This window comes from Cupressus sempervirens, chromosome 1 (genome assembly GCF_028749045.1).
Source record: "Cupressus sempervirens isolate cs-2001-9-10 chromosome 1, ASM2874904v1, whole genome shotgun sequence".
NCBI lineage: Eukaryota > Viridiplantae > Streptophyta > Pinopsida > Cupressales > Cupressaceae > Cupressus > Cupressus sempervirens.
Genome location: NC_143118.1, coordinates 321,187,603 through 321,205,118, shown reverse-complemented (window position 1 = coordinate 321,205,118; position 17,516 = coordinate 321,187,603). Strand labels below are relative to the sequence as shown.

Here is a 17,516-nt window from a genome sequence, read left to right as displayed (position 1 = left end):
TTTTTATTTGGAAGAGGAAAACCTATATTGCAACCCATTTAAACCTTATAATACCTTATACTTTCTAGAGGAAATATTGTAGAACTCATCATAGTGTCCTCTTAAAGTTAAATCCTTTGTCAATAGAAAAATAAAATTGATTGGGGATTTCTTATTATAGAGGCAATCTGAATTATTTAGAGTGATAAATATGTTTTATATAAGTTTGGAAATTTCCTTCCAATCTCCATACAACACCATTGACTATAACTACATATGACTTGCAAATACAACATCACGATTCGTAATAACAAAATAAAATTTTAAGAGATACTTCATGTTGATGTCATCCACTTTTTGGAGTTGTTGCCTAATTAGAGGCACATTAAGGTAAGTGTAATGTTGATGTCCTACAATGTTGCAATTTTCCACAAATCGCCATTTTTTTGATAAATTTTCTCATGAGAAAAAATACTATCTAAAAAATCAATGCAACCAATTAAAAACAAGTGTTGTGTGTAGCTTGAGTCCTTGCGATTGCAAAATTTAGTTTTTGCTATGGTATGAAAATTTGGTGATTGGAGTTTTTGTTCATAAGAATAATAAATAGATCTACAAAACAAAGTAGAAGTTGAAAACATTTTATGTCTATGACTTGAGAAAGAGAGGGCTTGAGTTGGAAAGGTCTATCATTTTATTTTAACAATGACCAAGTCATTTATAATACTATTTTGGATTATATTGGCTTAATGCACAACAAAAAACTCAATAAGAAATGATCATTTCAAGCTTACTCTTCAAAAGAATAGGTAATTGGAGGCACCTCATGGTTAGATGCAAAAGTACATATTTATTTATGAGATACATAAGATTTGACTAACATTTCCAATTTGGATTAGGTGAATGTTTGTTCTCTAGTAATGATCATAAGACTAGCATCAATATGATAATTCTCTACTAAAAATGAGGTTCTCTACTAAAAATGACGTGAGTGTTCACTTCACATTATTGTTCAAATTTTGAATCTACTAGTAGTTTGTGTATTTTTCTAGAAAGTCAAGGTGGAGGAGTTTTAGTGAATGCTAACACTAAACTATTTATGTGTAGAATTAAACACAAAACTATTTATGCATAGAACTAAACACAAAACTATTTATTTCATAGGACTATTTCAAAATTTAGTGAGATAGATTAGGTTACTAATATTGCAACCTTTAGAAAATAAGATTCCCAATGGTGCTGCAAATTAATAATGGAAATATTAGAAATCAACCTATTATAATAGAGTAATATTCAAACTTGATTTCTAATATTTCCATTATTTGCATAATTAGAAAGAGTGTAGCTAATAATAAAAGTATTAGAAATTAAGTTCCATTAATAATTTTATGGAGCTATAAAAGAATATATAACTCTAATTGGTAATTTTTCCCTATTCTCTTTTCTATTGACTTTATGATCATAATTGAACTAATCTAAAAAGGAAAATATATTGTGTTAAAAAAATTAAAATACAAGTGATCATTTCAAATAAAAAATTATTATTCTCTTTTCTACCCACTTTATGATCACCTAATTAAAAAGAAAAGAAATATTAAAATACAAGTAGATCATTTCAAATAAAAAATTATTGAAACTTATTCAAAAGCCTTACCTCTAATACAATTTTTTTGAATACAATACATTTTATATCCATCATAAAAAAACAAAGTTCATTTATAATGTCTTTGAATTAATAGCAGTCAAAAAAGGGGGGCTGGCCCATAACAAAAAATTGGTCAACTAACCCTTATTATTGCTAGAAATAAAAACAAGGTTCATAACCATAATTACGAGAGTATCAACAGGCTTAAACAAAATGCTTGTAATTAAACATAAGATTCTAAAGAAAAATATTAACAAAGGCATAACAACCTTGCAAACTAATAAGTTCGATAACCAGTAGATTAACAACATTAAAAAGAAAAAGGAGGGAGCCCTTAAGATTTCTTGGCCTCTTTCCTCCCTAGGAGGATTTTCGCCCAGTCTTCTGCCAGGAAGTCAAAAAGCATCTTAGAGTCCTCCTTAGGCAGGTCCCCATCGACATCCTTGAGCAAGCATAGAGTGGTAGCCGCCACATGTGTCACTTTAACTGTGAACTTGGTCAGTAGGAACATTCTCTCCTCTAGTGCATGAATTCTCTCCCACGCCTAATTACCAGCCTTATACTGAGCACCCAGATGGCCTTCAATAATAGTCTTTGTGGTATCCTACACAAACAGTGGGTTAGTAGCATTTTCAAAAACAACCTTAATAGGGGAGGAGATTGTCATGGGGGAAGGAATCTTGTTTACCATATCAGAGAATTGATCCTTTGTTAGGTCCACGCACCCTAGTTCAACTTTCGTTGAAACATGTGACACATCCTTATTCTCCTTTCCCTCACCCAAATCTGACCTAAAGGAGTCTAAATCCTCCTCCTTCACCTCCTTCATACCTCAAACCCCAAAGTTCATTTATAATGTTGTAAATAGTGTTTAAAAAATGATTTGTTCATTCCAAATCATCTAATGGAAACTTGGTGAGATTAAAATTAATTATTCTACCCATAAATATGGACTATTCACAATTTAAACTTCTTTTTAATCACAAAAACATGCAGAAGGGTTGCCTTGATAATTGCCAAATTAGTTTTAAAAAGAGAATCTATGCTAAAGATAATAGAATATGAGTTAATGCTAAGGAGAAGAAACCAAATTTATTCTTAAGAAAAAAATAACAATTTGTTTTTCATCTCTTTTTTATTGGGAAACTTTGGTAATATACGTGTGAGTTTTCTTTTCTTTCAAGGTAATCACCAGAAATTTCCTTAACAATGTAGATTTTTCTTTATATACATATAGTTTTTAATAAGTGTGGGTAATCATCTTACTATATAAAATCAATTTACATACAACCATAGTGTAAGATTTTTAAAAAAAAGTCATAGTACTAAATCGTCGACTTGCTACATGAGAATAGAGGAGGTAGATTCCTTGCTCTTCCCTCCTCTATACAACCAGAGACAATGATTTAAGCAACAACCCCTATGCGTCTGTGACACTAACATAAATATTTGATAGGTCTTCTATGAGAAGAAACAAACAAAATCAACCTTGTACATGGGTTGTAGGATCCTCCAAGGATTGCACTTCACATTTACATCTGTGGCTCCTTTTCAAGAAAATTTACTTTGTATCTTGGCTTGGAAGAGTTTTTTTTATTGCTCATAGTCTTGAGGACAGCATATAGCCTCATTCTCATTGCTTTATGTCAAAATAAGAATTTAAAAATGAGATAAATGTATGAATTAGGTTAAGTAAATATGTAATGCATTTCCTTCTCTATCTAATCTCACAATTTTTTATTTGATTCATCATGTGTGCCTTTAGAAACTAATTCATCAAAGAACTATCCATCGTCTGTCATAGAGGATAGGAAAGTGTCCTCCACAAGCTAGGAAAATTCATCCTCTAAAAAATATTTCAAAGCACTCAAACATCTCATATCACTCGCCAAGCCTGTAATCACAAAACCACAATGAGGACTATACAAGATTTGGCCTCCTCACATGCCAAGAGAATAAACAACATTGTGTTATGATTCAAATGCAATCTATTATTTTCTAGCTTTTGACATAATGTAATCCCCTTAGAATAATCTGACCATAATTTACTATTAAAACAGAATTAAGAAAAATATTGAAGGATAAAACATGCACCTATTTATAATTTTAGGTTAAACTAGAACAAATGTATGCAATATCAGAATTCACTAGTGTCTATGCTGAAATCAAAACAACACTTTTTCATTTTCAATAAATAAAATAAAAATAAACTATAAACGATATTTGAAATTTAAATTTAATTTAAAAATGTTGTTTTGATGTCAACATAGACATCAAAAATATGCTAAACAAAAATGATATCCATATTTTTTGAATCAATTTTGTAGGCAGCGTATCTGAAATCTCCAAGTAAAAAACAAGTAATTGGAGAGTGTGCTGGGAAGAGACAATTTTCCTTCAACCATTTTTTGAATGTTTGAAACACACAAAATTGAGCCCATGTGAAAAGGAAAGTCGTCAAAAATCTTGAATTGAGCCTGATATGACTTTTGGTTCTCATTTCTTACATAGTATCCAACCCATCAACATGTGCTCCGCATCTTAATCAGGTGATGAACATAAAAGTATCCAACACATCAACACATGTGGTCGTGGTTAAGTGAAAATATAGATTAAAGAAGTCTCATAATGCTAACTATTTTTGAATAGAAATCAAAATTTATTAGGCAAAAAAGAAAATGATGACTGTAAGGAAATAGAGTTTAGGGGATTGAATTAAGGTTCAAATGAATAAATTAGGCCTTAGTTGAATGGAAAACTCAACATACTAGTTATCTTTTGTCAAAGTACTTTAAGTACAACACCATCCTAACTAGATAATTACACATGAGTTCAAACTGACCGACATTATTTAATCTAGAAGAGGTTTATATAATGGTGGGTTATGCATGAATTTAACTCCCTTTATAGTGAATATCAAAGATCTAGAGTCAAACCTGTAACCTTCACCAAGCGAAAAGAAAATTGTTGTTATTTCACGAGCACTACTAGAAGATTCACAAAGACTACAACAGATGACATTAATCAAGTAAAAAATTGACGACAAGCTCTAACCCCCAAATGTATCACCTAAAATGACTATAGTAAAATTACAAAAAAAATGAAACAATTCCATGAAATATCCTGCAAATAGGCCTAACCTCTACCAAATTCTAGGATTTCGGCAATAAAAATGGGAAAAGAATCCTTACCTTATGTACAATCTCGGCTTCTTTTAACTAACTCCATCAGTCTTACATTTAAATCGGTCTCAGTAGGATCCATAGCACATGATTCCTTTAACATTGCCTATACTCTTCCTGAGAGTTTTGCCTGCTGTCAAAAGTTTAGGCATTATTTCTTCCCATACTACCATTCAGACCTGATGTTTTCATATGACAGGTGCGCTTACCTTACACTTTTTGGTCGCTGTAGAATTCGGTAAACAGTACCACTATCAAATAGAATAAACTAATAGCTTCAGAAAATTTAGTTCAACTGTGATAGAAGACAATTGAAATGTTACTTCATATGTAAAGAAAATGAATAACGAAACAAAGTAGATATTGTGGTCATAGATTCCCTTCTGTCACGCATTACGTCAATTCAATGAGTCGCAGAAATTTTTGTCGTGATCTTTATTAGATGATCGAAGCAATGACATCCACAGTCCAGTAAATACACAAATACTTGGCAGTAAACTAAGGTGGCGTCAAGTTTCAATATGCTCAAAATGCAGAGCAGAATAAACGGTCAAAAAGGAGACGGATAAAAGTCAGACAATCGTATTATAATCAACATCATACGCGTTAAACTCCCTTTAAATTCACAAGGGACTTCTTCGGTTTTCGCTAAAGAAGCGGCTCAGCAAAAGCAAACGCGAGCTAAGGTAAAGCACAATTTGGTTTTCTCATATTGGGCTGTTTCTTGTTAAGTTTCCTTACTTTCGTATACTGCTTTGAAGTGCTGAAATCTGCAAGTCTTTTTTATTCATAAAGTTTGAACATCGATTGTCGATTAGATTGAATTAGCATCAGTGCAAAGCACATCGTAGAATATCTAAGTACTTCCCAAAACATGCGTAGAATGGTACCGAAATTTGGCAATGCTGTTACCACGAACACGTTGATAAAGAGCAATAATTTGAAAGACATGGAAGAAAAGTTAGACGCAGCGGAGATATTGATTTCCAGATGGGACACAAGTACGAGCAGCAAAATGCTGTTTCAGAGCAATGCAGAAGAAGTGCGCGTGTACATTGACACTGTCGAAAATCTTCACCGGCTCATGGAACATTTGTCCGCCAGCGGCACCAACGCCGCCCAACTTATCCGCGCGCAGAGACTGATGAAAACCGCGATGGCCCGTCTGCAGAACGAGTTTCACAAAATTCTGTTATCTAACAGGAAACCCATCGATCCGGGTCGGGCATCATCGGCCCGACCGTCCTGCTATTCGTCTGCAGAGGATAGCCTCAGTCGGCCCAGTTGCTCTGACGGCGACGACGACGGAAGCAGCTCCTGCAGCTCCAATCGCTCGTCAGCAGACAGAATCTGCGAATCCGACATGGTTCCGCCGGACGCGGTGGAGGATCTGCGGAAAATAGCGCATCGCGTGGCGAAGAGCGGGTACGCGAGGGAATGTGTTCGAATCTTCGCTCTCACCAGAAAGTCGGTCGTGGAAGAGAGTTTATACAATCTTGGCATTATGAAGGCGAAGATGGAAGATGTTCGAAAAATGGAGTGGAAACTACTGGATGACAAGATCAAGGGATTGATTTTCGCCGCCAAAACAGGCATCCGAGTTGTATTTTACAGAGAGAAGCGGCTGTGCGAAGATGTGCTTGAGGGGCTTCATAAGATGAGAGATGCGTGTTTTGCCGAAATCGCCAAGGAGAGCACAGAGAGGCTTCTCGCCTTTGCAGAGGCCGTGGCGACAAGGAGCCGGGCGCCCGAAAGAATGTTCAGAATACTCGATCTCTACGAAGCGCTCGCCGATGTTATGCCCAACATAGAAGAAATATATTCTAATGAAACATGCAGAAGCGTGCAGGGGCCGGCCAAGAGGACCTTGGTGCAACTCGGCGAGGCAGCGCGGAGGATTTTGGCGGAATTTGACAAGGCGGTCGAGAAGGATAAATGTAATTTTCCCGTTCGTGGCGGCACTATTCATCCCCTCACCAGATATGTTATGAATTATCTTTCCTTTCTTTCCGACTACAAGGAAACATTGGTGAACATAATCATAGACACACCAGTAGAGCTACATAAAGTCCTACCTGACAAAGAGTCCGCCCCTGTGCTGTCCAACCGACTGGGATGGACCGTCTTTCTCCTCATGTGGAAGCTCGAAAAAAACTCCGATCTCTACAAAGATGTGGCATTCTCGAATCTCTTTCTCATGAACAACCTTCACTACATTGTGGAAAAAGTGAAGGGTTCAGAGCTCATGTATATACTTGGGAAGCGGTGGGTGAGGAAACAGCAGAATAATGCGAGGCAGTACGCCGTGAATCATGAGGGCGCCGCGTGGATAAAAGTGTTGTCGTGTGTAACAGACGAGGAAGTTCCTTCGTCTGGGCAGGCTTTGTAAGATAAACTGAAGCGGTTCAATTCAGCCATGGAAGAGGTGAAGAGAAGGCACGAAGGGATGGTGGTACCTGACATCGGACTGCGAGAGAAGATACGAGATTCAATCACTGAGAAGTTGATACTGTCCTACACTTCCTTTCTTAGCAGATTCAGAAGGCGGCTTGGAGGAAGCGATACAAAGTACATCAAATACACGCCGGAGGAGGTGCACGATTTTGTGTTGCATGTGTCTAAAATGAAGCCCTCAATCGTGAGCTCCAAGACAATTGGTTGACTGATTTTCTCCCCTATGCTTCATATCCTTTGAATTGCCGTCCCATTTTCTTAATACTAGCACTTCCACCTAAACGCCGATAGTGTTAGATATCGTAAACGACCTCACTATATTGATGAAATATTGATGATGTAGAACATTTGATGGGATAATTTCATAAGATGATTATATTTTGGTTCTAAGTGTCTTTTGATTTGGGTAAGTTTCAGTTGTTTTCTATATAATTGTATGTAGAAATTTTTGTGCAATGATCATTTAGAGATTTTACTCTACACACCTAACAATGTCATTACTTGCCTCTTTCTATTTTGCTAGTGTCGATTGTTTCTCCCCCTATCTATCTCCCTATCTCTACTTATATATTTTTCTTGCTCACACATATAGGCACACCTCTCTCTCTCTCTCTCTCCCCCGCCCCCCCCCTCCCCACTTAATATATCTCAGTCATTCTATCTCTTCATCTCCCCACCTCTCATCTCTCTTCTTCCTATTTTTTTCCCTCCATTTCTTTCTCTTTACCTTTATCCCCCACTTTGATATTCAATTTTGATCCATCGATCACCAATCCCTATCTATTTTTTCCTATTTACTTCTTCCATATATCATTTTTTTTAAAATCTCATTCCCTCCACTCCTATATAACCTACCCACCTTCTCATCATCACCTTCACACACAATTCTTAAAGTCATGGCACAACTATGTTTTTTTGTCCACAATTTATCCTCCACATTTGATTCATAAACCTAATCAACAACCTACATAGTAGCCTTTAGTGTTCTGGTAACCCAGATGAGTAAGAAACATCATGTGTCCACTTTATTGCTAATGGGTGTGAATTATATGATAATAATTATAGCTATTAAAAGATTTTTAAAAATTGATTGTTATATCTTAATTTGCCAACAATAATAAGTATTTGTTCCTGTAATAAGTTCCTACTAAAATTTGTACTCACATAATCAAACTATAATAAAATAACGATTATTGCAATATATACTTTTTATATGAAATATTAGTTTAAATTTTTTATAAATCTAATTTTAGCTTCCCAAATCAATACATATTTATTAATTATATATTAGAAATTTTTATTCAGTTAAGTCAAAAAAATTAATATTTGATTTTAGATTATAATTTACTATAATATCAATACAAATTTAGATTATAATTTTTTTCAATATTCTATTTAACTTATATAATTTGGCAACGTTTTATGCTTAACCACAAGAGGGGAAAATACAGTTGTTCATGTGAGTTAAAAAAATACTAAATTACTTTCAAATAATACAGACCAAATATTTATTTAAACATAATTTTTTAAAAATAAATAAAATCATTGAATTTCAATTGTTTGGTAAGCTAGGAAATTAGATGAACAATAGAAATCTCATATATTATTGATGTGGGTGTGATCCACAATACAAGTTTATTTCAATCATTTAAGCATTGGAATCAATAAAATGTCAAATGTTGTAGTGATCAACACAAGTATAATGAAAGTGATTAACTTGGAGGTGACTTGAACTAGTGAACTAATTTTAGAAAAATACCGAAGAATCCCAAGTTGTAATGTAAATGATGGCAATTCTAAAAGTGATAATTCTTGAAGTGGATGTGACTGAATTTCAAAGCACTACAAAACAAAAGAATCTTTGAGTTGATAAATTCAAAGGAAAGAATGGGACAAAGAACCAACCATTGAGCATTTGCCATCTTCCCTAATGACATGCACACCATAATGACATAAAATGGAAAGACATGCACATATAATTTTATATACCAATTTATATGGACATTGGACAAATGTACATTAGAAATAACCCAACACATCGAGAATGATGGTGCCCTTTAATATAGAGCCTAGAGAATTCCCGATTTCTAAGTTCAAAGGTTGTGGGAAGATTGAGGAGTGTCCATAATAAACAAATAGAGAGATGTTCTATACATGAGCAAGGGGCCATGTCATCAATGAATGATGGATTTTGGTGCTACACACTTGCAAGGAGTTCTAATCTCTAATATATAAATTTATAATAATCAATTATATTTTCTAATATGACACTCTCCCCCATTCCTCTCTCTTTCCACCTCTCTCTCTCTCTCTCACTTCTATGAAAATAAATTAAACTAATATTCTCTAATAAAAACATATTTAAAATGGAAAAAAACATTTATAAAGTTTGTACAATGACAATTCACCTGAAAATACTATCCTTTGCTTCACACATTCTTATCAAACAACTTTGAATCTATTGAAAAAAACCCTAAAACTACGAAGAAAAATGCACCTATTTAAAATAAAACATACATATACATATACAAATTAGAATAGATCCTAAAAGAATTTCTCATTATCAGATATATCAAATCTCAAGTCATGACAAATTACAATCAACATAAAATTTTGTTGTAGGAAAATGAAGAGACACATAGAACTATCTAATAGTAATGAAATTGTGTATGTGGTATTTGTTGTACTATTACTCAACCTAATCGGCTAGAAAAAAGGTGATGACAATTAGAAGAAATTATCTGTTTGATTTCCTAGATGTCCAAAAAATGCATTAAAAGATAGACAGTCTCACAAATGACATTTAAGATTCACATTTTGTAGTGTGGATTATTCCCTTAGTGCTACATTTGTACCTACTTATTCAAATTTTTTCCAACATTTGAGAAAGGTGGTAGAAAATAATGAGAGCCTAGGAATAAGATGATCAATACCGATTTAGAGACATTTCCTCATGATCTAACCTTTGTGGAAGTAAACTTATATAACCTTTGTGGAAGTAAATTTATATATACTTCTCTAGAAAGACGTTTCTTCAAAATGAGAGAGATGTATGTATGGGTCCAAAAAAATTCTAGAATGGCTTCAATTTTAGAATAGGGTGAGTTTCCATGGAGCATCGAGTCGGTGTCTATAAAAGAGTCCCAATTTTTTTTTGGGTATTTCAAAACATTTCCAAGAAGGATTTTGATATTTGGTTCAAGTGATGGAGCTATGACTAGTTACTTGCTTTGTATTTTGTCATGGATGTTTTGAGAATAGGGTGCCTTTTCTTGTTGTTTTCAAATGACTGTTAATATGCCTTGGTATAATATGTCATGTAGCTGTAAGGTATGATCATATGTAGATCATTTTGATCATTTGTATCTAGTTTGTAGTTGGGTTGGGGTTATTTTTATCCATGGTGAATATGTACTCTAGTAGGTATGGATATGGTCCTAATGCTGATGTGATGAACAATATCTCCCAATTTTATAACAAATTTTTGATACTTAATAAAATTAATGATATTATGGATTTAAAAAAAAAAGTATATATGCATATGCATATAAGTGTGTGTGTCTGTGTGTCTGTGCACGTGCATGCGCGTGTGTGTGCGTGCACATGTGCATGTGCGTGTGCGCGTGCATGTGCGTGTGTGTGCATGTGTGTGCACGCACGCGCGCATATGTGTGTGTGTGGGTGCGGGTGCGTGCACGCGCACATGTGTGGTTGCATGCACGTGCATGCGTGCGTGTGTGTATATATGTATGTACATGTACATGTATATATACATACATATATGTACACACACACACACACATAGATGTTTCTTCAAAATGAGAGATATTTTTATGAAATTTGAATCTAGTGCATGTACTCATGGAATGACATAAATTCTTTAGTGAGAATATTAAAGTAGGATACATATAGCTTTAAGTCTATACTACCATGTTCAAGAAATTCAAAAAATGTGTTTTTAGGATGAAATAAATTAGAGTGCATAAGTCTGTTGGCTGGGATATTCTCCCCCTTTCCTCCCTTCAAGCTTTTCCTAAGACTATTTTTTATCACTCCATGATCTTGATCAACTGGGCTAAACACAACCCTTAGTGTTTCAAACATTTTAGATATGAGATAATGTGGCACTCTCACCCATAGATTGGGGAATGCATGAAGCATTGGTGAAATACTAGAGTGGAGGGAATGACCATGCTTAGGATTGTTAAGGAACTAGAAATCATTAGGAGAGAAGTATACAGATGGAAGAAATCAACTTTTGGGGATCACATTTTTAAGCAAAAGAAGGATATTGAGAAAAAGCTTGAGGAATTCTAGATGTTTCTTGCTAATGGGGATGTGTCTGACGAAGTTATCCAAGAGGAGAGGGAGTTGAGGAAGAAATGAAAGGATATTGTTATGAAGGAGGAGATCTTCTAGAAGAAGAGATCATGTATCTAGTGGCTTACAGAGGGGGATAGGAATACAACCTTCTTCCATAGATCAACATCTAAACATAAAAATAGGATCACTATAACTAGATTGTTGGATGAATAGGATCAGAAGATTGTGGGGGAGAAGGACATGGGAAAATGGGTTTTTAACTACTTCCAAGATATCTACAACCAAAAATTGCCTCCTTAGGACCATAATAAAAGTGAGGATCTTCTGATAATTATCACCCAAGTGGTGGACATAGGGATAAATGATGACTTGGTAAGGAGGTTGAGATTGAGGAGGTGAAGGAAACTATTTTTTCTATTGGTTCCTATAAGACACTCGGCCTTGATGGTTTCCTTCCTACTTTTTCCATGACTTACGGAAAATCATCAAATATGACCTCACACATGTTGCGTGAGATTTCATAAACAAAGGGAGATTCCTTAAGGAACTAAACCAGACTTATATTGTCCTTGTTCCAAAGATTGGTGAACCCAAAAAGATGTGGGATTTTGGGCCTATCAACCTCTGAAATATGGTGTATAAAATCCTCTCTAATATTTTGGTGAATAGACTGAAACCTCTTCTAGATAAATTTATTAGTAGTTCCTAGAATGATTTTGTCTTGGTACGATAGATATTGGATGCAACTATTACTTTTCATGAAGTTATGCATTCAATGGAGACGAGAAAGAATTTGGGTATGGCTATGAAAATTGATATTTCCAAAGCCTATGAAAAAGTAAGACATGATTTTCTCTTTGACATTCTATATAGGATGGATTTTGGGGAGAGATCCATCTCTTTGATTAAGGAGCTTGCAATTTTTTTTCAATTTATGGTTCTCCTAAATGGTACCCCATGTAAATTTTTTAAGACTACGAGGGGACTGAGACATGGGGATCCCCTTTTCCCATATTTGTTCATTATTGAGGCAGAGGCCCTTGGAAGAAATATCTTGGGTGTGATAAAGTAAGGTCATATAAAGGGCATCAAGCTAGACACCACTCTCCCCCTATAGGTGATCCAATAGTTTGTGAATGACACCTTTCTCTATGGAATAACATCTATCCATGAAGCTAAACACTACAAGAAGGTGTTGGGTGACTATGCTATAGTTTCAGGCCAACATATAAATTATCATTAGAGTAAAATATTTTTCTTTAATATTGGCAGGACACTACAAGATAAGATCACTAGAGAACTACAATTCCAATAGGCTAACCTCCCTAACACATACTTGGGATTACCCCTCGCTATTCAAAGGGTTACTCCCCAGTTCTAGAATTTAATTGTGGAACACATGCAAAGGAAGCTTGCAAGATGAAAAGGAAAAGTTCTTAGTAATGCTGGAAAATTGCAACTCCTTGTGACCTCCTTAAAAGGCATCCCTATCTACTTTCTATCCCTATTTAAAATATTTGGGAAAGTTAGAGACACTATTGAGAAGATCCAATGCAACTTTTTGTGGTCCAAAACTGAGGAGAAGTTGAGGATGAGTTGGGTTGCTTAAGAAATGGTTTGTAAACCCAAATCATAAGGGGGATTAAATTCGAGGAGAATATTGACAATTGTAAGCCCCATTAGTGGTTCTTTTAACCTTCTCTCATTCAACATCTTTGAAGAGAATATTGACAACTTTGTTCAAAGCTTTGCAACTTCCTTGAATTTTTCTTCCTCCACCACAATCCTAGAAACTTCCATAATAAAGTCCTCTATGAAAGATATTTTTACCTTGTATAATTTAAAAGATACCATTCTCCTACCCATCAAAAATAGTAATAGTAACCTAGTAATAATGTCAATGAAGCTTCTCCATATAGGGATTCAATCCTCATGCTAAAATTTCATCTGAAATAGGGTGATTATCCTATCCTTTTTAAAATGAGGTATTCTAAACCCTATTCCTTTCACTTGCCATATTGTTGTAACATGCCACAAGCCATAAGGAAAAAGGAGAACATGAAACACCAACAAAAACTAGAGTAATGCAATATTCATCCAAATAAAATTATGCTTTAAGGGCCTATCTTTTTTTCCCATAGTAGTGAAAGGAAAGGTCACAAATTCTACTCACATTAACCAAGAGTGAAGAGTCATTATTTCCAAGAACATTGCACCTAAAAGGATCAACTATCATCATCAATGCAAAGTTTTATATCAATTGGGATGGGGTCATTAGCCCCCCACTAAACAATACTAGGTTGCCTAAATCTAAAGTTAGTAGAGACATCAACAAGGATATATAATTATTGATGCGTAATATAAGTTCATTTTAATTTTAATTTTTTTGTGATATTTAATTAAGTCTAATTAGTAAATCATTTTTGTAAGGGTTTGTTCAATAGAAAAGGTATATTAATGTATTTGAAGAATGCTTATTGAATACTTGATTCTTTTTGTATGCATAAAATGAACTTTGACAGTACTAGTAGATCATAACCACATTGAAGCTCAAAAAGTAGTTTGTTAGCTTAAGTGATAATACTTTATCAATGGTCTATAGTATCCTCAATACATATGAATTTAACTTTTTTTAACATAGTTTAAAACAAGTGAATATGTAGATTCAATCCAAAGATATTAGGGGTTGATGAATGCATTAAATGACACATATAAGTTGATTCTCTCTTTTGGGACATAACTTATTTTCTTCAAAAAAAGGAAAGTTGAAGATTTAGTGTCCATTGTCTCTGTATGTATTAGATCAATCCTCTCTATTAAATTGTCTAATTAAAAATAATCTATTTCCTCTTGAGAACATAGAAAAATAACATGTTAACAATTTTTATTAGTGGTATTGCCACAACCAATGTCAAGTATAATGATAAAACAACTTTATTTTCTTGAAAAGATAAGTTTCCATCTTAGCCAATTGTTTTTTGTGTTGGAAAGAAAAGTGGCCTATGTGATTTGTTTAAAAGGGCCTATTTGGAATCACAATTTAAATTGTGATATACATTTAAGCACTTTGCATCTTTTAAAAAAAAAGATTAGATATATGATTTACGTGTAAAATCCATTAAATCTAACTACTCCATTAACATAAACTATTTTAGATATTTCTTTGGATCTTAAGTAATATAGATTGATAATTTCTCTTAGACTATCAAACTAGAAAAGAGATCAAAGATGGCCTAGCCATGATTTAATCAAGTTTATCCCTTCAATCTAAAATGCATAATGAGGTCATATGGTTCTCAAGTTAATTATTTCAATATGCATCATAGAAGAATTTAGCTCTTGAAGATGTTATTTAAGAAATTAAGAGTTCATCTTCATCCTAGAGTATGTCTAGGGTTATGGGTAGTCAATTTGTGCCTACTTAACACCTAAAATTTCATCATATTAACATTATTATATTGTTGTTTGGTTTATTGATTTCTCTTAAGAATTAAATATTGTTGTGTGTGCATGTGTGAGAAAGAGAAGAAGGAAAAGAAAGAGAGAGAATTTTTTGGTAGATCTTGAAGTACATGCTGGTATAGATTAGTTTCTGTCAATCTTATTTTAAAATGCAATAAAGATTAGATGATTAAGTCAATAAGAAAGAAAGAGTTGATATAATTTAGTCAATAAAAGAAGTTAAGCTTACGTTTGTTTTAGAACATAGAAACTCACAATTGAAATACACTAAAATCTTACACTGTTTGATACGAGTGCTAGTAGGTACCAATTTTTAATTATATATTACCGTTTCAGGAATTATATCGGTTATGTTTATTCATCTCTCAGCCAACGAAACCGTAAAGTCAAATTTTCTTTCGCGGTCGTAGATTCTAGACAGAGATGTTTTCATGTCAGGTTTGATTGGGTCATAGAGCTTCTATATCCTACAAAGTCACAAAACTGTATTAGATTCTATATCCTACTCTTTAAACTCTTGTATATATACCATACGATATCTTGGAGAAATTGGCGAGCCAAAGCAAATGCGGGCTCTGGTCCAAAATAATTTAGCTTGGCTTACAAGTGTTTCTTAGGAGCTTCAAAAGCGATACGTACATTAAATACACGCCAATGCTCAAGATTTTGTCTTGCACGTGTTCAAGGTGTGAAAAATCAAACTATTGTAGTCACTGATTATTAATCTCCTATCACAAATGATTATTAAACTGCTGAAAACAAATTCTCAGCTAATATCAAAAAATAACACAACTGCAACTTCACTTAAAATACGGAAAGAAATGCGCAACAGAATCAACACAATATTTTCGGACAAATTGTCCCTGGAAAAACCCCTAAGGGAAAACCAGTTCTACAGATGAGAAATTATATTAAACTTCAGCAAATCAAGAGATACAAAATTCCTTGCCTCACACTGACAGAACTCCGACAACCTCCTAATTTCTCCTGCTGATATTTCTCACTGCTATCCCTGCGCTAACACTGCGCCCTTGCTAACACTGCAAGACTGTTTGCTAACACTGCAAACTCCTTCTCCAAAACGCTTCTTCCTGTGCCCTTGCTAACACTGCAAGACTGTTTGCTAACACTGCAAACTGCTTCACCAAAGCTTCTTTTCTATAAGCTTCCTGCAAGACTGTTTGCTAACACTGCAAACTGCTTCTCCAAAGCTTCCTTGCTAACACTGCAAGACTGTTTGCTAATCTGCAAACTGCTTCTCCAAAGCTTCCTTGTTAACACTGCAAGACTGTTTGCTAACACTGCAAACTGCTTCTCCAAAAGCTTCCTTGCTAACCCTGCAAAGCTTCTTCTCTATATTTTCCAAATGCCCCCTAGACCCCTTTTTATACTACTCTCGTTGGTAAACCAACGACCGAGATTAAATCAAACCAACGGCTGAGATTAAGACAACTCAACAGCCAATAATAGAATTGGTTGCAAGGTGTCCAAAAGGGAATCTCTAAAATTAGTAAATAATAACCATTTACTAATTTTTGGCAAGTGGACAAACAACTGTCCAAACCACCCATAAATACAACCGCTATTCATAGATAAGGACGAACAGCTGTCCAAGCTACCCATAAATAGTGCTGCTATTTTCGGGTCAGAAATAACAGCTGTCCAACTAACAATAATTAACACAAGGGGAGGCCCTAATCAGTTGAACGATTGCTCACATTCGCTTCCAATTTTTGTAGGATTATGTTTATAGTAAGATAGTCTGACGGGGAAGTGAAATTTATGTTCGTATGAAATCAAAAAGCACGGGGTCGTAAGATTGATTACCTTTGATTCTACACCACTTAAGCAGCCTTCCCCAAGTCTGCAAGTAAATGATAATTTAAAAATAGAAAAGAGAGTTTTATTAACCTTATTCAATTGTTTGTGGATTAGAACTATACGATAGAAATAAATGTATAATCTAGACTCATTCTAATATTTATTAAACTGTGTTTGAGTTTATCAAAACTATGAATTGTTTATCTAATAATTATCACATTCTAAAGGGTGAAGTAACTAATTTATAATTTTTATTGTTTTATTTAGCACATAAGCTAAAACTTAATTAATTGATTATTTTGACATTGAATTAATATTCTTTATACCAATATATTTGGTCATTTGCAATCATTTTTTTTTAAATTTCAAATTATAGATAGTTTCATTTTATTTTTACTGTCAAAATATATTTTCAATAAAATATATATAACACAAATATATAAAATCTTAATTACCTACAATCCTATCCATTTGTTTTACACTTCTATCATCATTTAGAAAACTATAATCCAAAAGACTCTAAGCCAATTGGCATATTAGTGTTCAAAATATTAAGAATGCATGACAAATAAAACAAGAGGCGCAAGTGCCAAAGTTTCTGCATTCGAAGATATCTGTGTTGTCATTTGTTCAACGATTTTGGTGGTTGA

General features: G+C 34.1%; 1 pseudogene; it reads left to right on the top strand.

Moving 5' to 3' along the window:
• The first annotated feature begins 5,677 nt into the window (after positions 1-5,677).
• On the top strand, positions 5,678-7,468 carry LOC149577440 (exocyst complex component EXO70H1-like; annotated as a pseudogene).
• Positions 7,469-17,516: the final 10,048 nt, after the last annotated feature.